This window comes from Pseudoliparis swirei, chromosome 16 (assembly GCF_029220125.1).
Source record: "Pseudoliparis swirei isolate HS2019 ecotype Mariana Trench chromosome 16, NWPU_hadal_v1, whole genome shotgun sequence".
NCBI lineage: Eukaryota > Metazoa > Chordata > Actinopteri > Perciformes > Liparidae > Pseudoliparis > Pseudoliparis swirei.
The window spans coordinates 1,180,197-1,207,094 of NC_079403.1; the positions used below are offsets into that span (position 1 = coordinate 1,180,197).

At 47.9% G+C, this 26,898-nt stretch overlaps 1 pseudogene; it reads left to right on the top strand.

Annotated features, from left to right (window-relative positions):
- The first annotated feature begins 10,427 nt into the window (after window positions 1-10,427).
- LOC130206599 (enoyl-CoA delta isomerase 2-like) lies at window positions 10,428-26,321 on the top strand (annotated as a pseudogene).
- The last annotated feature ends 577 nt before the right edge of the window (window positions 26,322-26,898 follow it).

A 26,898-nucleotide genomic window follows, 5' to 3' on the forward strand; every position in this document is an offset into this window, starting at 1 on the left:
CACACGTGAAGGAACACACACACACGTGAAGGAACACACACACGTGAAGGAACACACACACGTGAAGGAACACACACACACGTGAAGGAACACACACACACGTGAAGGAACACACACACGTGAAGGAACACACACACGTGAAGGAACACACACACACGTGAAGGAACACACACACGTGAAGGAACACACACACACGTGAAGGAACACACACACGTGAAGGAACACACACACGTGAAGGAACACACACACACGTGAAGGAACACACACACACGTGAAGGAACACACACACGTGAAGGAACACACACACACGTGAAGGAACACACACACACGTGAAGGAACACACACACACGTGAAGGAACACACACACACGTGAAGGAACACACACACACGTGAAGGAACACACACACACGTGAAGGAACACACACACGTGAAGGAACACACACACACACACGTGAAGGAACACACACACGTGAAGGAACACACACACACGTGAAGGAACACACACACACGTGAAGGAACACACACACGTGAAGGAACACACACACACACGTGAAGGAACACACACACACGTGAAGGAACACACACACGTGAAGGAACACACACACGTGAAGGAACACACACACGTGAAGGAACACACACACGTGAAGGAACACACACACACACGTGAAGGAACACACACACACACACGTGAAGGAACACACACACACGTGAAGGAACACACACACACGTGAAGGAACACACACACACGTGAAGGAACACACACGTGAAGGAACACACACACACGTGAAGGAACACACACACACGTGAAGGAACACACACACGTGAAGGAACACACACGTGAAGGAACACACACACACGTGAAGGAACAGACACACACGTGAAGGAACACACACACGTGAAGGAACACACACACACACGTGAAGGAACACACACACACACGTGAAGGAACACACACGTGAAGGAACACACACACGTGAAGGAACACACACACACGTGAAGGAACACACACACACACGTGAAGGAACACACACGTGAAGGAACACACACACACGTGAAGGAACACACACACACGTGAAGGAACACACACGTGAAGGAACACACACACACGTGAAGGAACACACACACACACGTGAAGGCAATCAGAACTGTCCTTATCATTCTATTTAAGATGGCTTCTTCCAGTGAGTCAGGTGGTGTGATGTTGTACACACATGAAGGAACACACACACACACGTGAAGGAACACACACACACACACGTGAAGGAACACACACACACACGTGAAGGAACACACAGGTGAAGGAACACACACACAGGTGAAGGAACACACACACAGGTGAAGGAACACACACACACACGTGAAGGAACACACACACACGTGAAGGAACACACACACACACGTGAAGGAACACACAGGTGAAGGAACACACAGGTGAAGGAACACACACACACACGTGAAGGAACACACAGGTGAAGGGGAACACACACACACACGTGAAGGAACACACAGGTGAAGGAACACACACACACACACGTGAAGGAACACACACACACACGTGAAGGAACACACACACACGTGAAGGAACACACACACACGTGAAGGAACACACACACACACGTGAAGGAACACACACACACGTGAAGGAACACACACACACGTGAAGGAACACACACACACGTGAAGGAACACACACACACACGTGAAGGAACACACACACACACGTGAAGGAACACACAGGTGAAGGAACACACACACGCACACGTGAAGGAACACACAGGTGAAGGAACACACACACGCACACGTGAAGGAACACACAGGTGAAGGAACAGACAGGTGAAGGAACAGACAGGTGAAGGAACACACAGGTGAAGGAACACACAGGTGAAGGAACACACAGGTGAAGGAACACACAGGTGAAGGAACACACAGGTGAAGGAACAGACAGGTGAAGGAACAGACAGGTGAAGGAACACACAGGTGAAGGAACACACAGGTGAAGGAACACACAGGTGAAGGAACACACAGGTGAAGGAACACACAGGTGAAGGAACAGACAGGTGAAGGAACAGACAGGTGAAGGAACAGACAGGTGAAGGAACACACAGGTGAAGGAACACACAGGTGAAGGAACAGACAGGTGAAGGAACACACAGGTGAAGGAACACACAGGTGAAGGAACAGACAGGTGAAGGAACAGACAGGTGAAGGAACACACAGGTGAAGGAACACACAGGTGAAGGAACACACAGGTGAAGGAACACACAGGTGAAGGAACACACAGGTGAAGGAACAGACAGGTGAAGGAACACACAGGTGAAGGAACACACAGGTGAAGGAACACACAGGTGAAGGAACACACACACACACGTGAAGGAACACACAGGTGAAGGAACACACAGGTGAAGGAACACACAGGTGAAGGAACACACAGGTGAAGGAACAGACAGGTGAAGGAACAGACAGGTGAAGGAACACACACACACACGTGAAGGAACACACAGGTGAAGGAACACACAGGTGAAGGAACACACAGGTGAAGGAACACACAGGTGAAGGAACAGACAGGTGAAGGAACACACGTGAAGGAACACACACGTGAAGGAACACACAGGTGAAGGAACAGACAGGTGAAGGAACACACAGGTGAAGGAACACACAGGTGAAGGAACACACAGGTGAAGGAACAGACAGGTGAAGGAACACACACGTGAAGGAACACACAGGTGAAGGAACAGACAGGTGAAGGAACACACAGGTGAAGGAACACACAGGTGAAGGAACACACACGTGAAGGAACACACAGGTGAAGGAACACACAGGTGAAGGAACACACAGGTGAAGGAACACACACACACACGTGAAGGAACACACAGGTGAAGGAACACACAGGTGAAGGAACACACACACACACGTGAAGGAACACACAGGTGAAGGAACACACAGGTGAAGGAACAGACAGGTGAAGGAACAGACAGGTGAAGGAACACACACACACACGTGAAGGAACACACAGGTGAAGGAACACACAGGTGAAGGAACACACAGGTGAAGGAACACACAGGTGAAGGAACACACAGGTGAAGGAACACACAGGTGAAGGAACACACACACACACGTGAAGGAACACACAGGTGAAGGAACACACAGGTGAAGGAACACAAAGGTGAAGGAACACAGGTGAAGGAACACACAGGTGAAGGAACACACAGGTGAAGGAACACACAGGTGAAGGAACACACAGGTGAAGGAACACACAGGTGAAGGAACAGACAGGTGAAGGAACACACAGGTGAAGGAACACACAGGTGAAGGAACACACAGGTGAAGGAACACACAGGTGAAGGAACAGACAGGTGAAGGAACACACAGGTGAAGGAACACACAGGTGAAGGAACACACAGGTGAAGGAACACACAGGTGAAGGAACACACAGGTGAAGGAACAGACAGGTGAAGGAACACACAGGTGAAGGAACACACAGGTGAAGGAACACACAGGTGAAGGAACACAGGTGAAGGAACACACAGGTGAAGGAACACACAGGTGAAGGAACACACAGGTGAAGGAACACACAGGTGAAGGAACACACAGGTGAAGGAACACACAGGTGAAGGAACACACAGGTGAAGGAACACACAGGTGAAGGAACACACAGGTGAAGGAACACACAGGTGAAGGAACAGACAGGTGAAGGAACACACAGGTGAAGGAACACAAAGGTGAAGGAACACACAGGTGAAGGAACACACAGGTGAAGGAACACACAGGTGAAGGAACACACAGGTGAAGGAACACACAGGTGAAGGAACACACAGGTGAAGGAACAGACAGGTGAAGGAACACACAGGTGAAGGAACACACAGGTGAAGGAACACACAGGTGAAGGAACACACAGGTGAAGGAACACACAGGTGAAGGAACACACAGGTGAAGGAACAGACAGGTGAAGGAACACACAGGTGAAGGAACACACAGGTGAAGGAACACACAGGTGAAGGAACACACAGGTGAAGGAACACAGGTGAAGGAACACACAGGTGAAGGAACACACAGGTGAAGGAACACAAAGGTGAAGGAACACACAGGTGAAGGAACAGACAGGTGAAGGAACACACAGGTGAAGGAACACACAGGTGAAGGAACACACAGGTGAAGGAACACACAGGTGAAGGAACAGACAGGTGAAGGAACACACAGGTGAAGGAACACACAGGTGAAGGAACACACAGGTGAAGGAACACACAGGTGAAGGAACACACAGGTGAAGGAACACACAGGTGAAGGAACACACAGGTGAAGGAACACACAGGTGAAGGAACACAGGTGAAGGAACAGACAGGTGAAGGAACACACAGGTGAAGGAACACACAGGTGAAGGAACACACAGGTGAAGGAACACACAGGTGAAGGAACAGACAGGTGAAGGAACAGACAGGTGAAGGAACACACAGGTGAAGGAACACAAAGGTGAAGGAACACACAGGTGAAGGAACACACAGGTGAAGGAACAGACAGGTGAAGGAACACACAGGTGAAGGAACACAAAGGTGAAGGAACACAAAGGTGAAGGAACAGACAGGTGAAGGAACACACAGGTGAAGGAACACACAGGTGAAGGAACACACAGGTGAAGGAACACACAGGTGAAGGAACACACAGGTGAAGGAACACACAGGTGAAGGAACAGACAGGTGAAGGAACACACAGGTGAAGGAACAGACAGGTGAAGGAACACACAGGTGAAGGAACACACAGGTGAAGGAACAGACAGGTGAAGGAACACACAGGTGAAGGAACAGACAGGTGAAGGAACACACAGGTGAAGGAACACACAGGTGAAGGAACAGACAGGTGAAGGAACACACAGGTGAAGGAACAGACAGGTGAAGGAACACACAGGTGAAGGAACAGACAGGTGAAGGAACACACAGGTGAAGGAACAGACAGGTGAAGGAACACACAGGTGAAGGAACAGACAGGTGAAGGAACACACAGGTGAAGGAACAGACAGGTGAAGGAACACACAGGTGAAGGAACAGACAGGTGAAGGAACACACAGGTGAAGGAACACACAGGTGAAGGAACAGACAGGTGAAGGAACACACAGGTGAAGGAACAGACAGGTGAAGGAACACACACGTGAAGGAACACACAGGTGAGGATGGAGAGGCTTTGCTATCTGCCTCCAGCCCTCCTGTCAGCTTCACATGGACCAACATCTGTTACCCGTGGGGACAATTTGACCCCACAATTAAAATCTCCAGAAAATCATTAGAATTAATATTGTTTCCCAAGTTTAAGTGTCACTTTATGTTTGTTTGTTGACTACCAAAACAGCCCTTTAAATAAATAAACAAGTTGATATTTCTGATATGTTTTACACAGTGAGAAACAGCCTGGGGTCAAACTGAGTTGTGTTCAGGACAGTGAAAACACATCATGTGACTTTTATGTCTTCCCAGTTGTCCCCAATACATTAGGAAAAGTCATGAAATATGAAGCAAAAGTAATGATGTCAATCATTTATTTAGAGACGTTCAATGTTGAATGGGGTCAGATTGACCCCAAAGGCAACAGGAGGGACTTACAATAATTACTGGAATACAAATTAAATATGAACACATTAATACATTATTTAGCCTCCCGTCAGGTCAAAAATAAATTAAAAAAGCAAGCAAAGCTGGGATGACTCAGCCTTCAGCTTCACGGTCGTGAATGCTAGCTAGCTAACACGCGGGCTAACACGCGCTAGCTCGCTAGCTAACATAGTCGGACGGTGCGAGTTTGAGCAAAAATGCAGCATGAAATAAAGAAAACAAATTGCGGTCACTATCAAAATGAGCCAACAGCTTATACTTCTACATATATTAAATATAAGACGTTCATAGGCAAAACTAGTCAGGGAATTGTTAAGCTAGCTAAACATCAAAACTACAAAGTAAGCCTTTCCAAAGCATTGAACAACACCACCTCCATATAACTGGATTACATTCATAACGTTTCACATGGACGACGAGAAAAACACGTAAATCATAATTTAACTCGCCTTAATGTGCCGCCGCGGAGCGAGACGGTGCTCCGCCTCCGAGTCACTGGCGGTTGTCCGGTCAACAGACTCCCTCCGCCGGTGGAAATAGTCCTTTCTTGTTTACCACAACATGCCGATATTTTCATTGGAATTTATGTATATGACTGATTTGAAGTGTGTAACCAGTAGATTATGGCCAGGTGTAAAGGAGTTCAAAGTGCACTTTGTGATTTATTATGTTTAATGTATTATATTTAATTTTTTGTTTTGTTGTTCAACTATCCTGTTGAGTGTGAATTGTATTTGAATTAGTTTTTATGTAGTTAGCAGTATTTCTAAAACCTGTTTCCTGCGGAGATTGTGCGCTCTTTTAGTTTTTGTGTTTATTTTTAATATTTTCTTTGCCACAAACACATCGGCACTAACAGCATACGATCGCAGCACACTTTTGGACATAAACTTTTGCGCAAAACAAGGGTTTTTGTCCACTTTTTCCATCGATCCAGCGTGGCCGGCAGAGATCGTACGAGCGAACCCCATCACCAAGAGTGAACCCGCTACTACGGGGAGACGACGAAAACATCGAGGGAAACGGAGCGAATTCGAACAGACTGAGAGTTCAAGCCCACCGTCCACCTTTGCCCAGCATCCTTCTTGCTAACGTCCAGTCTCTGGAAAATAAGATGGATGATTTTAGGGCAAGGATCAGATTCCAACGGGACATGCGGGATTGTAACATCTTTTGTCTGACGGAAACTTGGCTGACCCGCTGGTGCGGATCGAGTCATATGCCCAACCGAGTCCTTCTCTGTTTTCCGTGCAGACAGAACGGAAGAGTCTGGTAAATCTAAGGGTGGAGGGTTTGCTTCATGACTAACAACATGTGGTGTGACCCCAAGAACATTAAGACTCTTTCTCGTTCCTGCTACGAACCTGGAACATCTGACGAGCACATGCCGCCCATCCAACCTTCCCAGGGAGTTCAGCTCAGTCACCACCACACCCGTCTCCATCCCACCGCAAGCGGACACCGACGTAGCACTAACGGACCTACATGATGTGTTATGTCGGCATCAGAACAAGTATCCCGCGGCTGTGGTGGTGGCTGGGGACTTTAACAAGGCAAACCTAAAAAAGTCATGCCGAACTTTCACCAGCACATTACGTGTGCTACCAGAGGAAAGAACGTTGGACCACTGCTATACGCCATTCAAGAGAGGCTACAAGGCTGTCTCTCTCCCTCCGTTAGGGAAATCAGACCATGCCGCCATTTTTCTGCTTCCGGAGTATAAACAAAGGATCGCTGGAAGCGGTAGTGACGAGGAACGTAATGCGGTGGTCTGACCAATCAGAGGCTGAGCTACAGGACGCTCTGAGTATCGTCGACTGGGACATGATCCAATCCAGTTTCAGTGACGTCAGCGAGTTTGCGGAAGTAGCAATGAGCCTCATAGCAACGCTAACGGACACCATCGTCCCCACGGTAAAAGTTAGGGTCTTTTCTAACCAAAAGCCGTGGGTTGATAGATCCATCCGTGAAGCTGTGAACGCCCGTACTGCTGCCTATAACTCCGGTCTTGTATCCGGCAACATGGACGAGTACAAGGCAGCGGTCTATGGACTGAGGAGGGCGGTGAAGGAGGCCAAGAGGAGGTACCGAGACAGAGTGGAATCACAGATGGAGCAGCGCGACAACAGGCGCCTATGGCAGGGGCTACGGACTATCACAGACTACCAGAGCAGACCCCGCGCTATGGTGAGTGCCGACGCATCCCTAGCGGACGACCTGAACTCATTTTATGCACGGTTTGAGGCTAGCAACAACAGCGCTAGCTCGCCTAACAACAACACCGTTAAGCGTAGCCGAGGTGAGTTCTACCGCTGGGGATGAACACACACTCTCTGTGACCGAGCACAGTGTGAGGAGGGCTCTGTTGAGGGTGAACACCAGGAAAGCTGCAGGTCCAGATGGCATATCTGGGCGAGTACTGAAGACCTGTGCTAACCAGCTAGCTCCAGTGTTCACCACAATATTCAACCTCTCCTGGCTGAGTCCGTGGTCCCCGCCTGCTTCAAGAGATCCACTATTGTCCCTGTGCCCAAGAATGCTTCTCCAGCATGTATGAATGACTACCGACCGTGGCCCTCACCTCGGTGGTCATGAAATGCTATGAGAGGCTGACCAAGGAGTAGATCTGGGCCTTCCTCCGTTCCTCCATGGACCCGCTGCAGTATGCTTATCGCCCAAACAGATCCACGGATGATGCTGTCTCCCAGGTACTGCACACCACACTCTCTCATCTGGACAGCCAGAGGGGGCTATGTGAGACTGCTCATCATTGATTATAGTTCAGCTTTCAACACCATAGTCCCTCCAGACTGGCCGGCAAGCTGATTGAGCTGGGACTGAACACCCCCTGTGTGCTTGGATCCTGGACTTCCTGACCGCCAGGCCACAGGTGGTCAGGGTGGGCAGACACACCTCCAAATCCCTCACCCTGAACACAGGATCCCCAGGGTTGCGTCCTCAGCCCCTACTGTACTCCCTGTACACACATGACTGTGTGGCCAGGTTCAGCTTCAACACCATCATCAAGTTTGCGGATGACACAGTGGTGGTGGGCCTGATCTCCGACAACGACGAGAAGGCCTACCTGGAGGAAGTTGCTGATCTGTCACTCTGGTGCCAGGACAACAGCCTCATCATGAATGTCACCAAAACTAAGGAGCTGATTGTGGACTTTAGGAAGGTACAACAACAGAGGACGTACTCACCACTGGGGATTAACGGGACTACTGTGGAGAGGGTGAGCGGTATAAATACCTGGGAGTCCACATCACCGAGGATCTGACATGGTCAACAAACACAGACACTCTGGTGAGAAAGGCAAGGCAGCGCCTCTACCACCTCAGGCAGCTGAGGAAATTTAAAGTTTCCCAGAGGATCCTTCAGTCCTTCTACTCTGGAGCTGTAGAGAGCGTCCTGACAGGAAGCATCACAGCCTGGTTTGGCAACTGCTCCGCTCAGGACAGGAAGGCTCTGCAGAGAGTAGTGCGTTCGGCTGAGCGCACTATTGGAACTACACTCCCCACCCTGCAGGACTTGTACACCAGGAGGTGCAGAACCAGAGCCGGCAGGATCATGAAGGATCCTCACCACCCCAACAACAGACTGTTTCAGCTGCTGCGGTCAGGCAGGCGCCTCCGTAGTCACGCTGCAAGAACAGAGAGACTGAGACGGAGTTTCTTTCCTCAGGCCATCAGGATTGTGAACTCCGACCTCACCAGGACCCCCACATAGACCCACACAACTGCCCCTCTTAGGCACACACACACACACACACACACACACTTACTGTAAATATTGTGTTGTTTTTTATTTGTAAATAGTGTGTACTTGTTGCCCTTGCACATTCCTGCTGAGCATTGCCACTTTCATTTCACTGCACACCCTGTGTGTGTATGTGACAAATAAAACATCTTGAATCTTGAATCTTGAATCTTGAACTGAGTTTCGCCTCTTATGTTCCTCTTGAGCTTCCGTAGCCGTCTTTCCCTCATAATAATGTTATATTCTTGAGAGTAAGTTGTGTGGTGAAATCATCTTTCACGACGTCGTTATATTCTTTCCAAGTGGAACTGTTTGTTACGATCACGTACACAACAGGGAGACCACGTGATCGTAAGATAACATGATTCAAATATATATTTTGTTTCATTACTTTGGCGCCATTTGTTTTTGCCACTTCCGGTCGTCCGGTCGTATTGTTTACCGTACGATATATCAAGTCGTACTTAGTCTACATTCCGCTGTGCACGTTGAGGAGCTGATGTCCGGAGGTCTTCTGCAGGTTTGTGTTCTTTTGTTTAACGTTAGAATTTTCTGTCACTAACTCACGCAGTTATTTATTCTGCCCACTAGGGGTCGCTGTTCCCCCTTTTGTCTATTCAGTTCACGTAGTCCTGTTAAGCATAATAGTTTTATTTTCTCGAGGGAGCTGATGTCCGGATGTCTTCGGTAGTCTAGTAAAGTAAATATGAATACAACTGATTCTCTAGCCCTGCGGGCTCAGACTACACTTTGGGATTAAACCGCAGCAACAACAAAAGCTCTCGGCAGATCATATCTACACGCACATTTCTAGATACATATATATTTATAAACATGTGAATAAACTACAAATAGCCTACAGATCTAACAGGAAGTCCCTGTGTCTGTGACTTCCTGTTTTTTCTCTGAAGGCGGCTGAAAACTGTCCGACTCTCAACGCCGGTTGGCCGAGCTCGCGCACCCTTTGAAGCGAGCGTTTTCATTGGTGCAGGCGTTCTCTCACTTTCCCGGCCACCAATGGGAGAGAAGAGGAGCCCGGAGTGGGCGGGTCGAGTTGTCAGTCGCTTCCTGGTCGTCTCCGTCTCACTCCGTCCTGTCTCAGTCCGGCTCCGCGTCGGAATGGCCGGCGTCGCCCTGAAGCTGTCCGCTCCCTGCCGCTCCGTGCAGCTCAGAAGGTGAGGACTGAGGGGGGCCGGTAGAGGCTGGTGTTACGGTTTAACAGGCGACCCTGTTAACTGGTGACTTTTCAGCCGAACTCGTCCGTTGACAAAGAGGACATCTGTCCTCGTGAATGTCGCTCGGTTCAACGTTGTGCCGCAGTGTCAACGCCTATAGTAATACACACGTTACCGGTTAAACAATGCGCGTGCACGGGCTGCCAACAGCTGTCTAACTGCGACAGCAGCGGACCGTCCGCGTCACAGTCGCCAGTTAAACCGGGCTCCAGTTAAACCGTAACACCGGGAGAGTCCTCAGAGCTGTGACCTCTGCTCCAGATTCCCAGAGCAAGGGTCGCTGGAGGAGTGACGTCACCAGTCCCCTCTGGTTGTGTAACAGGTGTTTATTGGGTTCTGGTTCTGTGAGGTCCGCTGAGGGCTGCGCATGTAACTCTTCTTCTTCAGGTTCTCCAGGTTCTCCAGGTTCTCCATGCTGTCCAGTGTTCCCGGTCTGAAGTTCCACACCTCGGCCTCCCCTCTGATGGGTGAGTCCTCCTGCTTTATCTTTTACACAAGAGGTTCAACACTTCGGTATTCTATTCTCCACTCGGGGAGAGGTGGAGCTGGAGAGGTGAAGCAAGAGAGGTGGAGCTGGAGAGGTGAAGCTGGAGAGGTGGAGCTAAAGAGGTGAAGCTAGAGAGGTGGAGCTGGAGAGGTGAAGCAAGAGAGGTGAAGCAAGAGAGGTGGAGCAAGAGAGGTGGAGCTGGAGAGGTGAAGCTGGAGAGGTGGAGCTGGAGAGGTGAAGCTGGAGAGGTGGAGCTAAAGAGGTGAAGCTAGAGAGGTGGAGCTGGAGAGGTGAAGCAAGAGAGGTGAAGCAAGAGAGGTGGAGCAAGAGAGGTGGAGCTGGAGAGGTGGAGCTGGAGAGGTGAAGCAAGAGAGGTGGAGCTGGAGAGGTGAAGCTGGAGAGGTGGAGCTAAAGAGGTGAAGCTAGAGAGGTGGAGCTGGAGAGGTGAAGCAAGAGAGGTGAAGCAAGAGAGGTGGAGCAAGAGAGGTGGAGCTGGAGAGGTGAAGCTGGAGAGGTGGAGCTGGAGAGGTGAAGCTGGAGAGGTGGAGCTAAAGAGGTGAAGCTAGAGAGGTGGAGCTGGAGAGGTGGAGCTGGAGAGCAGGTGGTGTCCAACATGGCGTCCTGTGTGCAGGGGCCACGGTGGAGCAGTTCGAGCGGGCCAAGAGCCGCCTGTCCTCGCTGAAGGAGGACCCGGGCAACGAGGCCAAGCTGAGGATCTACGCCCTGTTCAAACAGGTCAGAGGGCACGGCTCTTATTGTGACAGGCTTGCTGCTCCTCTTAAAGAGACAGGCGCGCCAACAGCGTGTTTTATAAATATCCATTTATTTGTTCCTGCTTTAGTAAAACTTGCATTTTATACAATAGGAATAAATTGAACGTTGTTGTTGTTGGTGATGTCATAATAACTGCATATGCTCTTCTTCTAGTAGACGGTTGCAGGACTTTTATTTTGAAGTTTCTTCGTCCCTTCCTGCAGGCCATTCAGGGTCCCTGCAACACCCCAAACCTGGCATGCTGGACTTCGTCAACAAGGTGAAGTGGGAGGCGTGGCGGTCCCTGGGCTCCGTCTCTCAGGTAGGACCCCCCGGCACACTTGGGCCTTTCAGGGCGAGCGGGCCGGAGGCCTGAACCGCTTTGTGTCCCTCAGGACGAAGCCCGGCAGCAGTACTGCGACCTGATTGGCTCCCTGGCGGCAGCAGAAGGCGAGAGCTCCGCCCCGTGGCCGCACAGCCCGCCGGAAGCGGGCCGACATACGAGACGCTGCTGGTCACCACGGAGGACGCCATCACCACCATCACCCTGAACCGCCGGCCAAGAAGAACGCCCTCACCACCGCGGTGAGACACTACCGCGCCGCTCCACAGGCGCCACAGCACCACGGACTGAACGCTCCTTTAATCACTTTAAAAACTGCTTGTTTCATGACAAGTTTTTGAATGTAGATTTAAATCTATAATAATATTATTATCAACGTGTGTTCTTATGTTCCATTTCTCTTTGCTTCCAGATGTACGACGACATTATAGCAGCTCTGGACCAGGCAGCGAAAGACGACTCCGTCATCACCGTTTTCACTGGTACACACACACACACACACACGCACACACACAGACAGACACAGACATACAGTCACACACACACACAGACACACACACACACAGACACACACACAGACAGACACACACACAGACACACACAAACACACAGAGACACACACCCACAATGACACACAGACACACACACCCACACAATCACATGTGTGTGCTCCTCATTACTTCAGGCGCCGGTGATTTCTACTGCAGCGGGAACGACCTGTCCAACTTCACCAGCGTCCCGAGGTGGTGCTGGAGGAGTCGGCCCGGCGGGGGAGAGCTGCTCAGGTGAGCTCTGATTGGCTCGTTAGTCTCTGATCAGGTTTAGATCATGTTTAGAACAGCTCGTTGCCTGTAGGGTTTCATCTTTCCGACGCTCCTTGAACACATCGCGCACAATAGTGAGTCATGAGGTCACCTGAAGGATCCTATTGGCTCACCACTCCTCTAGTCATGAGGTCACCTGAAGGATCCTATTGGCTCACCACTCCTCTAGTCATGAGGTCACCTGAAGGATCCTATTGGCTCTCCACTCCTCTAGTCATGAGGTCACCTGAAGGATCCTATTAGCTCACCACTCCTCTAGTCATGAGGTCACCTGTAGGATCCTATTGGCTCACCACTCCTCTAGTCATGAGGTCACCTGAAGGATCCTATTGGCTCACCACTCTAGTCATTCAAGATTCAAGATTCAAGATGTTTTATTTGTCACATACACACACAGGGTGTGCAGTGAAATGAAAGTGGCAATGCTCAGCAGGAATGTGCAAGGGCAACAAGTACACACTATTTACAATAAAAAACAACACAATATTTACAGTAAGTGTGTGTGTGTGTGTGTGTGTGTGTGTGTGCCTAAGAGGGGCAGTTGTGTGGGTCTATGTGGTGGTCCTGGTGAGGTCGGAGTTCACAGTCCTGATGGCCTGAGGAAAGAAACTCCGTCTCAGTCTCTCTGTTCTTGCAGCGTGACTACGGAGGCGCCTGCCTGACCGCAGCAGCTGAAACAGTCTGTTGTTGGGGTGGTGAGGATCCTTCATGATCCTGCGGCTCTGGTTCTGCACCTCCTGGTGTACAAGTCATGCAGGGTGGGGAGTGTACTACACATAGTGCGCTCAGCCGAACGCACTACTCTCTGCAGAGCCTTCCTGTCCTGAGCGGAGCAGTTGCCAAACCAGGCTGTGATGCTTCCTGTCAGGACGCTCTCTACAGCTCCAGAGTAGAAGGACTGAAGGATCCTCTGGGAAACTTTAAATTTCCTCAGCTGCCTGAGGTGGTAGAGGCGCTGCCTTGCCTTTCTCACCAGAGTGTCTGTGTTTGTTGACCATGTCAGATCCTCGGTGATGTGGACTCCCAGGTATTTATACCCGCTCACCCTCTCCACAGTAGTCCCGTTAATCCCCAGTGGTGAGTACGTCCTCTGTTGTTGTACCCTCCTAAAGTCCACAATCAGCTCCTTAGTTTTGGTGACATTCATGATGAGGCTGTTGTCCTGGCACCAGAGTGACAGATCAGCAACTTCCTCCAGGTAGGCCTTCTCGGGTTGTCGGAGATCAGGCCCACCACCACTGTGTCATCCGCAAACTTGATGATGGTGTTGAGCTGAACCTGGCCACACAGTCATGTGTGTACAGGAGTACAGTAGGGGCTGAGGACGTAACCCTGGGGGATCCTGTGTTCAGGGTGAGGGATTTGAGGTGTGTCTGCCCACCCTGACCACCTGTGGCCTGGCGGTCAGGAAGTCCAGGATCCAAGCACACAGCCGGGTGTTCAGTCCCAGCTCAATCAGCTTGCCGGCCAGTCTGGAGGGACTATGGTGTTGAAAGCTGAACTATAATCAATGAACAGCAGTCTCACATAGCCCCTCTGGCTGTCCAGATGAGAGAGTGGTGTGCAGTACCTGGGAGACAGCATCATCTGTGGATCTGTTTGGGCGATAAGCAAACTGCAGCGGGTCCATGGAGGAAGGGAGGAAGGCGCAGATGTAGTCCTTTATCAGCCTCTCAGCATTTCATGACCACCGAGGTGAGGGCCACCGGTCGGTAGTCATTCATACATGCTGGAGAAGCATTCTTGGGCACAGGGACAATAGTGGATCTCTTGAAGCAGGCGGGGACCACGGACTCAGCCAGGCAGAGGTTGAATATTGTGGTGAACACTGGAGCTAGCTGATTAGCACAGGTCTTCAGTACTCGCCCAGATATGCCATCTGGACCTGCAGCTTTCCTGGTGTTCACCCTCAACAGAGCCCTCCTCACACTGTACTCGGTCACAGAGAGTGTGTGTTCATCCCCAGCGGTAGAACTCACCTCGGCTACGCTTAACGGTGTTGTTAGCAGCGAGCTAGCGCTGTTGTTGCTAGCCTCAAACCGTGCATAAAATGAGTTCAGGTCGTCCGCTAGGGATGCGTCGGCACTCACCATAGCGCGGGGTCTGCTCTGGTAGTCTGTGATAGTCCGTAGCCCCTGCCATAGGCGCCTGGTGTCGCGCTGCTCCATCTGTGATTCCACTCTGTCTCGGTACCTCCTCTTGGCCTTCTTCACCGCCCTCATGAGGTCACCTGAAGGATCCTATTGGCTCACCACTCCTCTAGTCATGAGGTCACCTGAAGGATCCTATTGGCTCACCACTCCTCTAGTCATGAGGTCACCTGAAGGATCCTATTGGCTCACCACTCCTCTAGTCATGAGGTCACCTGTAGGATCCTATTGGCTCACCACTCCTCTAGTCATGAGGTCACCTGAAGGATCCTATTGGCTCACCACTCTAGTCATGAGGTCACCTGAAGGATCCTATTGGCTCACCACTCCTCTAGTCATGAGGTCACCTGGAGGATCCTATTGGCTCACCACTCCTCTAGTCATGAGGTCACCTGGAGGATCCTATTGGCTCACCACTCCTCTAGTCATGAGGTCACCTGAAGGATCCTATTGGCTCTCCTCTAGTCATGAGGTCACCTGGAGGATCCTATTGGCTCTCCTCTAGTCATGAGGTCACCTGAAGGATCCTATTGGCTCTCCACTCCTCTAGTCATGAGGTCACCTGGAGGATCCTATTGGCTCACCACTCCTCTAGTCATGAGGTCACCTGAAGGATCCTATTGGCTCACCACTCCTCTAGTCATGAGGTCACCTGAAGGATCCTATTGGCTCACCACTCCTCTAGTCATGAGGTCACATGAAGGATCCTATTGGCTCACCACTCCTCTAGTCATGAGGTCACCTGAAGGATCCTATTGGCTCACCACTCCTCTAGTCATGAAGTCACCTGAAGGATCCTATTGGCTCACCACTCCTCTAGTCATGAGGTCACCTGAAGGATCCTATTGGCTCTCCACTCCTCTAGTCATGAGGTCACCTGAAGGATCCTATTAGCTCACCACTCCTCTAGTCATGAGGTCACCTGAAGGATCCTATTGGCTCACCACTCCTCTAGTCATGAGGTCACCTGTAGGATCCTATTGGCTCACCACTCCTCTAGTCATGAGGTCACCTGAAGGATCCTATTGGCTCACCACTCTAGTCATGAGGTCACCTGAAGGATCCTATTGGCTCACCACTCCTCTAGTCATGAGGTCACCTGAAGGATCCTATTGGCTCACCACTCCTCTAGTCATGAGGTCACCTGTAGGATCCTATTGGCTCACCACTCCTCTAGTCATGAGGTCACCTGAAGGATCCTATTGGCTCACCACTCTAGTCATGAGGTCACCTGAAGGATCCTATTGGCTCTCCTCTAGTCATGAGGTCACCTGAAGGATCCTATTGGCTCACCACTCCTCTAGTCATGAGGTCACCTGGAGGATCCTATTGGCTCACCACTCCTCTAGTCATGAGGTCACCTGAAGGATCCTATTGGCTCTCCTCTAGTCATGAGGTCACCTGGAGGATCCTATTGGCTCTCCTCTAGTCATGAGGTCACCTGAAGGATCCTATTGGCTCACCACTCCTCTAGTCATGAGGTCACCTGAAGGATCCTATTGGCTCACCACTCCTCTAGTCATGAGGTCACCTGAAGGATCCTATTGGCTCACCACTCCTCTAGTCATGAGGTCACCTGAAGGATCCTATTGGCTCTCCACTCCTCTAGTCATGAGGTCACCTGGAGGATCCTATTGGCTCACCACTCCTCTAGTCATGAGGTCACCTGAAGGATCCTATTGGCTCTCCACTCCTCTAGTCATGAGGTCACCTGAAGGATCCTATTGGCTCTCCACTCCTCTAGTCATGAGGTCACCTGAAGGATCCTATTGGCTCACCACTCCTCTAGTCATGAGGTCACCTGAAGGATCCTATTGGCTCACCACTCCTCTAGTCATGAGGTCACCTGAAGGATCCTATTGGCTCCACTCCTCTAGTCATGAGGTCACCTGGAGGATCCTATTGGCTCACCACTCCTCTAGTCATGAGGTCACCTGAAGGATCCTATTGGCTCACCACTCCTCTAGTCATGAGGTCACCTGGAGGATCCTATTGGCTCACCACTCCTCTAGTCATGAGGTCACCTGAAGGATCCTATTGGCTCACCACTCCTCTAGTCATGAGGTCACCTGAAGGATCCTATTGGCTCACCACTCCTCTAGTCATGAGGTCACATGAAGGATCCTATTGGCTCACCACTCCTCTAGTCATGAGGTCACCTGAAGGATCCTATTGGCTCACCACTCCTCTAGTCATGAAGTCACCTGAAGGATCCTATTGGCTCACCACTCCTCTATTCATGAGGTCACCTGAAGGATCCTATTGGCTCACCACTCCTCTAGTCATGAGGTCACCTGAAGGATCCTATTGGCTCTCCTCTAGTCATGAGGTCACCTGAAGGATCCTATTGGCTCACCACTCCTCTAGTCATGAGGTCACCTGAAGGATCCTATTGGCTCACTACTCCTCTAGTCATGAGGTCACCTGAAGGATCCTATTGGCTCACCACTCCTCTAGTCATGAGGTCACCTGAAGGATCCTATTGGCTCACCACTCCTCTAGTCATGAGGTCACCTGAAGGATCCTATTGCCTCACCACTCCTCTAGTCATGAGGTCACCTGAAGGATCCTATTGGCTCACCACTTCTCTAGTCATGAGGTCACCTGAAGGATCCTAATGGCTCTCCTCTAGTCATGAGGTCACCTGAAGGATCCTATTGGCTCTCCTCTAGTCATGAGGTCACATGAAGGATCCTATTGGCTCACCACTCCTCTAGTCATGAGGTCACCTGTAGGATCCTATTGGCTCACCACTCCTCTAGTCATGAGGTCACCTGAAGGATCCTATTGGCTCACCACTCCTCTAGAGTCATGAGGTCACCTGGAGGATCCTATTGGCTCACCACTCCTCTAGTCATGAGGTCACATGAAGGATCCTATTGGCTCACCACTCCTCTAGTCATGAGATCACCTGTAGGATCCTATTGGCTCACCACTCCTCTAGTCATGAGGTCACCTGGAGGATCCTATTGGCTCACCACTCCTAGTCATGAGGTCACATGAAGGATCCTATTGGCTCACCACTCCTCTAGTCATGAGGTCACCTGGAGGATCCGATTGGCTAACGCTCAGATAAGTGTAAACAGCTGTCGGACGTTATGTACGCCTCGTCACTCTCAACCAATCAGAAGGCTGGATTTCATCTCCCTGTAATATAAATGATGATAATAAACCACTTTGACTCATTAATATGAACTTAACATCGTCTCCCCTAAATATCAGTAAACTCTTCTCCACAGTAATAATAATAAAAGTAATAGTAATAATAATAAAAGTAGTAATAATAATAATAAAGCCTTTTCCCCAACAGGAAGTATGTCTTCATGTCTTCATGTCTTCATGTGTTCATGTCTTCATGTGTTCTTGTCTTCATGTGTTCTTGTCTTCATGTCTTCATGTCTTCATGTCTGGAGCTTGTCTTATACATGTTCTTGTCTTCATGTGTTCTTGTCTTCATGTGTTCTTGTCTTCATGTCTTCATGTGTTCTTGTCTTCATGTCTTCATGTGTTCATGTCTTCATGTGTTCTTGTCTTCATGTCTTCATGTGTTCTTGTCTTCATGTGTTCTGAGCAGGTACTTATACACACAAATTACACATCTGGAGCAGATTCTTATACACACATATTTCTTGTCATGTTCTGTTCGTGTTTTCATGTCTTCTTGTCTCCATGTCTTCTTGTCTTCATGTCTCCGTGTCTTCATGTCTCCATGTCTTCTTGTCTTCATGTGTTCATGTCTTCATGTGTTCATGTCTTCATGTGTTCTTGTCTTCATGTGTTCTTGTCTTCATGTGTTCATGTCTTCATGTCTTCATGTGTTCTTGTCTTCATGTGTTCATGTCTTCATGTGTTCTTGTCTTCATGTCTTCATGTGTTCTTGTCTTCATGTGTTCATGTCTTCTTGTCTTCATGTGTTCATGTCTTCATGTCTTCATGTGTTCATGTCTCCATGTGTTCATGTCTTCATGTGTTCATGTCTCCATGTGTTCATGTGTTCATGTCTTCATGTCTTCATGTCCTCATGTCTTCTTGTCTTCATGTTACCATGTCTTCATGTCTTCTTGTCTTCATGTCTTCTTGTCTTCATGTTACCATGTCTTCATGTGTTCTTGTCTTCATGTGTTCATGTCTCCATGTCTTCATGTCTCCATGTCTTCTTGTCTTCATGTGTTCTTGTCTTCATGTCTCCATGTGTTCTTGTCTTCATGTCTCCATGTCTTCATGTGTTCATGTCTCCATGTGTTCTTGTCTTCATGTCTTCATGTCTTCATGTGTTCTTGTCTTCATGTGTTCATGTCTTCATGTCTTCATGTCTCCATGTCTTCATGTCTTCATGTCTTCATGTCTCCATGTCTTCTTGTCTTCATGTGTTCTTGTCTTCATGTGTTCATGTCTTCATGTGTTCTTGTCTTCATGTCTTCATGTGTTCTTGTCTTCATGTGTTCTTGTCTTCATGTCTCCATGTCTTCATGTGTTCTTGTCTTCATGTGTTCTTGTCTCCATGTCTTCATGTGTTCTTGTCTCCATGTCTTCATGTGTTCTTGTCTCCATGTGTTCTTGTCTTCATGTGTTCTTGTCTTCATGTCTCCATGTCTTCATGTGTTCTTGTCTTCATGTCTCCATGTCTTCTTGTCTTCATGTCTCCATGTCTTCTTGTCTTCATGTCTTCATGTCTCCATGTGTTCTTGTCTTCATGTGTTCTTGTCTTCATGTCTCCATGTCTTCATGTCTTCATGTCTTCATGTCTTCATGTCTCCATGTCTTCTTGTCTTCATGTCTTCTTGTCTTCATGTGTTCTTGTCTTCATGTCTCCATGTCTTCTTGTCTTCATGTCTCCATGTCTTCTTGTCTTCATGTCTCCATGTCTTCATGTCTTCTTGTCTCCATGTCTTCATGTATTCTTGTCTTCATGTGTTCTTGTCTTCATGTCTCCATGTGTTCATGTCTCCATGTATTCTTGTCTTCATGTGTTCTTGTCTTCATGTGTACATGTGTTCATGTCTCCATGTATTCTTGTCTTCATGTGTTCTTGTCTTCATGTCTCCATGTGTTATTGTCTTCTTGTCTTCATGTGTTCATGTCTTCATGTGTTCTTGTCTTCATGTGTTCTTGTCTCCATGTCTTCATGTGTTCATGTCTTCATGTGTTCTTGTCTTCATGTCTCCATGTGTTATTGTCTTCTTGTCTTCATGTATTCATGTCTTCATGTGTTCATGTCTTCATGTGTTCTTGTCTTCTTGTCTCCATGTGTTCTTGTCTCCATGTCTTCATGTCTCCATGTGTTCTTCTCTTCTTGTCTCCATGTGTTCTTGTCTTCATGTATTCTTGTCTTCATGTGTTCATGTCTCCATGTGTTCTTGTCTTCATGTGTTCATGTCTCCATGTCTTCATGTCTTCTTGTCTCCATGTGTTCATGTCTTCATGTCTCCATGTATTCATGTCTTCATGTCTTCTTGTCTCCATGTATTCATGTCTTCATGTCTCCATGTCTTCATGTCTCCATGTCTTCATGTCTTCATGTCTCCATGTCTTCTTGTCTCCATGTATTCATGTCTTCATGTGTTCATGTCTCCATGTGTTCATGTCTTCATGTCTTCTTGTCTTCATGTGTTCATGTCTTCATGTGTTCTTGTCTTCATGTGTTCATGTCTTCATGTGTTTATGTCTCCATGTGTTCATGTCTTCATGTCTTCTTGTGTTCATGTCTTCATGTGTTCTTGTCTTCATGTCTTCTTGTGTTCATGTCTTCATGTGTTCATGTCTTCTTGTGTTCATGTCTTCATGTGTTCATGTCTTCTTGTCTTCATGTCTTCTTGTGTTCATGTCTTCATGTGTTCTTGTCTTCATGTGTTCATGTGTTCATGTCTTCATGTGTTCATGTCTTCATGTGTTCATGTGTTCTTGTCTTCATGTGTTCTTGTCTTCATGTGTTCTTGTGTTCATGTCTTCATGTCTCCATGTCTTGTCTCCATGTCTTGTCTTCATGTGTTCATGTCTCCATGTGTTCATGTCTTCTTGTCTTCATGTCTCCATGTCTTCATGTGTTCTTGTCTTCATGTGTTCATGTCTTCATGTGTTCATGTCTTCATGTGTTCATGTCTTCATGTCTTCATGTCTTCATGTCTTCATGTGTTCATGTCTTGTCTTCATGTGTTCATGTCTTCATGTGTTCTTGTCTTCATGTGTTCATGTCTTCATGTCTCCATGTCTTCATGTGTTCTTGTCTTCATGTGTTCTTGTCTCCATGTCTTCATGTGTTCTTGTCTTCATGTGTTCTTGTCTTCATGTCTCCATGTCTTCAGGTCTTCATGTGTTCATGTCTCCATGTGTTCTTGTCTTCATGTCTTCATGTGTTCTTGTCTTCATGTGTTCATGTCTCCATGTCTTCATGTCTTCTTGTCTTCATGTGTTCATGTCTCCTTGTCTTCATGTCTCCTTGTCTTCATGTGTTCATGTCTTCTTGTCTTCATGTGTTCTTGTCTTCATGTCTTGTCTTCTTGTCCTCATGTGTTCATGTCTTCTTGTCTTCATGTCCTCTTGTCTTCATGTCTCCATGTGTTCTTGTCTTCATGTCTTCTTGTCTCCATGTCCTCATGTCTCCTTGTCTTCATGTCCTCTTGTCTTCATGTCTCCATGTGTTCTTCTCTTCATGTCTTCATGTGTTCTTGTCTTCATGTGTTCTTGTCTTGTCTTCATGTATTCTTGTCTTCATGTCCTCATGTCTTCATGTCTTGTCCTCATGTCTCCATGTCCTCATGTCTCCATGTGTTCATGTCTTGTCCTCATGTGTTCATGTCTTCATGTCTTGTCCTCATGTCTTCATGTCCTCATGTCTCCATGTGTTCATGTCTTGTCCTCATGTCTTCATGTCTTGTCCTCATGTCTTCATGTCTCCATGTGTTCATGTCTTCTTGTCTTCATGTATTCTTGTCTTCATGTGTTCATGTGTTCTTGTCTTCATGTGTTCTTGTCTTCATGTGTTCATGTCTTCATGTCTCCATGTCTTCATGTGTTCTTGTCTTCATGTCTTCATGTGTTCTTGTCTTCATGTCTCCATGTCTTCATGTCTCCATGTCTTCATGTCTTCATGTGTTCATGTCTTCATGTGTTCATGTCTTCATGTGTTCATGTCTTCATGTGTTCATGTCTTCATGTCTTCATGTGTTCTTGTCTTCATGTGTTCATGTCTCCATGTGTTCTTGTCTTCATGTGTTCATGTCTTCTTGTCTTCATGTGTTCTTGTCTTCATGTCTTGTCTTCTTGTCTTCATGTCTTCATGTCCTCATGTGTTCATGTCTTCTTGTCTCCATGTCTTCATGTCCATGTGTCCATGTCTTCATGTCTTCATGTCTTAATGTGTTCATGTGTCCTTGTTCATGTCTTCATGTGTTCTTGTCTTCATGTGTTCATGTCTTCATGTCTCCTTGTCTTCATGTCTCCTTGTCTTCATGTGTTCATGTCTTCTTGTCTTCATGTGTTCTTGTCTTCATGTCTTCATGTCTCCATGTCCTCATGTGTTCATGTCTTCTTGTCTTCATGTCCTCTTGTCTTCATGTCCTCTTGTCTTCATGTCTTCCATGTGTTCATGTCTCCGTGTCTTCATGTCTCTTTGTCTTCATGTCTCCATGTCATCGTGTCTTCATGTCTTCGTGTCTTCATGTCTTCATGTTCATGTCCTCATGTCTTCATGTGTTCTTGTCTTCATGTGTTCTTGTCTTCATGTCTTCATGTGTTCATGTCTTCATGTCCTCATGTCTTCATGTGTTCATGTGTTCATGTCTCCATGTGTTCATGTCTTCATGTGTTCTTGTCTTCATGTCTTCATGTGTTCTTGTCTTCATGTCTTGTCCTCATGTCTTCATGTCTTCATGTGTTCATGTCTTCATGTGTTCATGTCTTCATGTGTTCTTGTCTTCATGTGTTCATGTCTTCATGTGTTCTTGTCTTCATGTGTTCTTGTCTTCATGTCCTCATGTCTCCATGTGTTCATGTCTTCATGTTCTTCTCTTCATGTGTTCTTGTCTTCATGTATTCTTGTCTTCATGTCCTCATGTCATCTTGTCTTCATGTCTTCATGTATTCTTGTCTTCATGTATTCTTGTCTTCATGTCCTCTTGTCTTCATGTCTCCATGTCTCCATGTGTTCTTGTCTTCATGTGTTCTTGTCTTCATGTATTCTTGTCTTCATGTGTTCTTGTCTTCATGTCTCCTTGTCCTCATGTGTTCATGTCTTCATGTGTTCATGTCATGTCTCCATGTGTTCATGTCTTCATGTGTTCTTGTCTTCATGTGTTCATGTCTTCATGTCTTCATGTCTTCATGTCTTCTTGTCTTCATGTGTTCTTGTCTTCATGTCTTCATGTGTTCTTGTCTTCATGTCTTCATGTGTTCTTGTCTTCATGTTCTTGTCTTCATGTCTCCATGTGTTCATGTCTTCATGTCTCCATGTCTTCATGTCTTCATGTGTTCTTGTCTTCATGTGTTCTTGTCTTCATGTGTTCTTGTCTTCATGTCCTCATGTCTTCTTGTCTTCATGTCCTCATGTCTTCATGTCCTCATGTCTCCATGTGTTCTTGTCTTCATGTGTTCTTGTCTTCATGTGTTCATGTCCATGTTCTCCTGTCTCCGTGTCTTCATGTCTTCATGTCTCCATGTCTTCATGTGTTCTTGTCTTCATGTGTTCATGTCTCCATGTGTTCATGTCTCCATGTGTCCATGTCTTCATGTGTTCTTGTCTTCATGTTCATGTATTCTTGTCTTCATGTCTTCATGTCTTCATGTCTTCATGTCTCTTGTTCATGTCTTCATGTGTCTTCTTGTGTTCTTGTCTTCATGTCTTCATGTGTTCTTGTCTTCATGTGTTCTTGTCTTCATGTGTTCATGTCTCCATGTGTTCATGTCTTCATGTCTCCATGTCTTCATGTGTTCATGTCTCCTTGTCTTCATGTGTTCTTGTCTCCATGTCCTCATGTCTTCATGTCTTGTCTTCATGTCTCCATGTGTTCATGTCTCCATGTGTTCATGTCTTCTTGTCTTCATGTCTCCATGTCTTCATGTGTTCTTGTCTTCATGTGTTCTTGTCTTCATGTGTTCATGTCCGCGTCTCATGTCTTCATGTCTTGTCTTCATGTGTTCATGTCTCCATGTCTTCTTGTCTTCATGTGTTCTTGTCTTCATGTCTCCATGTGTTCTTGTCTTCATGTCTCCATGTCTTCATGTCTTCATGTGTTCATGTCTCCATGTGTTCTTGTCTTCATGTCTTCATGTGTTCTTGTCTTCATGTGTTCATGTCTCCATGTGTTCATGTCTTCATGTGTTCATGTCTTCATGTCTCCTTGTCTTCATGTCTCCTTGTCTTCATGTGTTCATGTCTTCTTGTCTTCATGTGTTCTTGTCTTCATGTCTTGTCTTCTTGTCTTCATGTGTTCATGTCTCCATGTCTTCTTGTCTTCATGTCCTCTTGTCTCCTTGTCTTCATGTCCTCTTGTCTTCATGTCTCCATGTGTTCTTCTCTTCATGTCTTCATGTGTTCTTGTCTTCATGTGTTCTTGTCTTGTCTTCATGTATTCTTGTCTTCATGTCCTCATGTCTTCATGTCTTGTCCTCATGTCTCCATGTCCTCATGTCTCCATGTGTTCATGTCTTGTCCTCATGTCTTCATGTCTTCATGTCTTCATGTCTTCATGTCCTCATGTCTCCATGTGTTCATGTCTTGTCCTCATGTCTTCATGTGTTCATGTCCTCATGTCTTGTCCTCATGTCCTCATGTCTTCATGTCTTGTCCTCATGTCTTCGTGTCCTCATGTCTCCATGTGTTCTTCTCTTCATGTGTTCTTCTCTTCATGTCCTCTTGTCTTCATGTGTTCTTGTCTTCATGTGTTCTTGTCTTCATGTGTTCTTGTCCTCATGTCTCCATGTCCTCATGTCTCCATGTGTTCTTCTCTTCATGTGTTCTTGTCTTCATGTGTTCTTGTCTTCATGTATTCTTGTCTTCATGTCCTCATGTCTTCATATGTTTCTTGTCTTCATGTCTCTGTCTCATGTGTTCTTGTCTCAGGTTCATGTATTTCTTGTCTTCATGTCCTCATGTCTTCATGTCCTCATGTCTCCATGTGTTCTTGTCTTCATGTGTTCTTGTCTCCATGTCTTCTTGTCTTCATGTCCTCATGTCTTCTTGTCTTCATGTCTTCTCTCCTCAGGCCTCCTTCCACACTCCCTTCACTCAGCTGGGTCAGAGTGCAGAGGGCTGCTCCTCCTACACCTTCCCCAAGATAATGGGCCATGCTAAGGTAAAGATAGACAGACAGAGGGACGGACCTGCCTACCTTGTGATTGGTTGATAGATGCCCCGCCCCCCTCCAGGCCAGTGAGATGCTGCTGTTCAACAAGAAGCTGTCGGCGGTGCAGGCCTGTGATGTGGGCCTGGTGACGGAGGTGTTCCCCCACGGCAGCTTCCAGTCAGAGGCCTGGACCCGACTGAGGGCCTACGCCAAGCTGCCCCCCCACGTAACCACACACACACACACACACACACGCACAGACACAGACACACACACACACACACACACACACGCACAGACACAGACACACACACACACACACACACACACACAGACACATGCGCACACACACACACGCACAGACACACGCACGCACAGACACACACACACAGACACGCACACACAACCACACACACAGTCACTATGTCACTCTTTCCCTCACACACACACAAGAGTGACTCACACTTCAACAAAGCTTAGAGGTAAATACAGTAGCTCCACCAGGTCCTAATGTCTCTCTGTCTCTCTGTCTCTGTCTCTCTCTGTCTCTGTCTCTGTCTCTCTCTCTGTCTCTCTCTCTCTGTCTCTCCCCCCCCTCTCTCCCCCCCCCCAGTCCCTGTCCCTGTCCAAGCAGCTGGTCCGGGCTCTGGAGAAGGACCGCCTCTACTCGGCGAACGATGCTGAGGTGGAGCTGCTGACGGCCAGATGGACGTCAGACGAGTGCTTCAGCGCCGTCATGAGCTTCTTCCAGGCCAAGGCCAAGCTGTGAGACAGGTGTGTGTGTGAGACAGCTGTGTGTGTCTCAGTCTAGATGAAGAGGTGACGATAGTTAAAGTGCCTTCAACTCTCCGACAAGTCTTTCAGGGGATTAAACTATTCATTCAAAGTGGCGTCGTGTTGTCTTCTCTCATCTGTAAACGTTGATTTACAGGATCGTCTCCTGTGTGGGACAGTCCTGTGTTTTCCTGCAGTTCTTGAATGCATCTTTTATCACAAGTCGACTTACAATCAGTCGATAACGATCAATAACTGGAGACCATCCTCTTCATCACTCTTTAGTGAGCACCAGTGACCTTTAGTGACCTCCAGTGACCTTCAAGAGAAAGATGTGTTCCAGAGGAAATGATGGAAGTCAACAGGCGTTAAGCTCTTTAAGAACGGGTTTAAACCTGGACCACCTGGGACCAACGAGACCACCTGGGACCAACGAGACCACCTGGACCACCTGGACCAACAAGACCACCTGGGACCAATGAGACCACCTGGACCACCTGGGACCAACGAGACCACCTGGACCACCTGTACCAACGAGACCACCTGGGACCAATGAGACCACCTGGACCAACGAGACCACCTGGGACCAATGAGACCACCTGGACCAACGAGACCACCTGGACCAACGAGACCACCTGGGACCAATGAGACCACCTGGACCAACGAGACCACCTGGACCACCTGGACCAACGA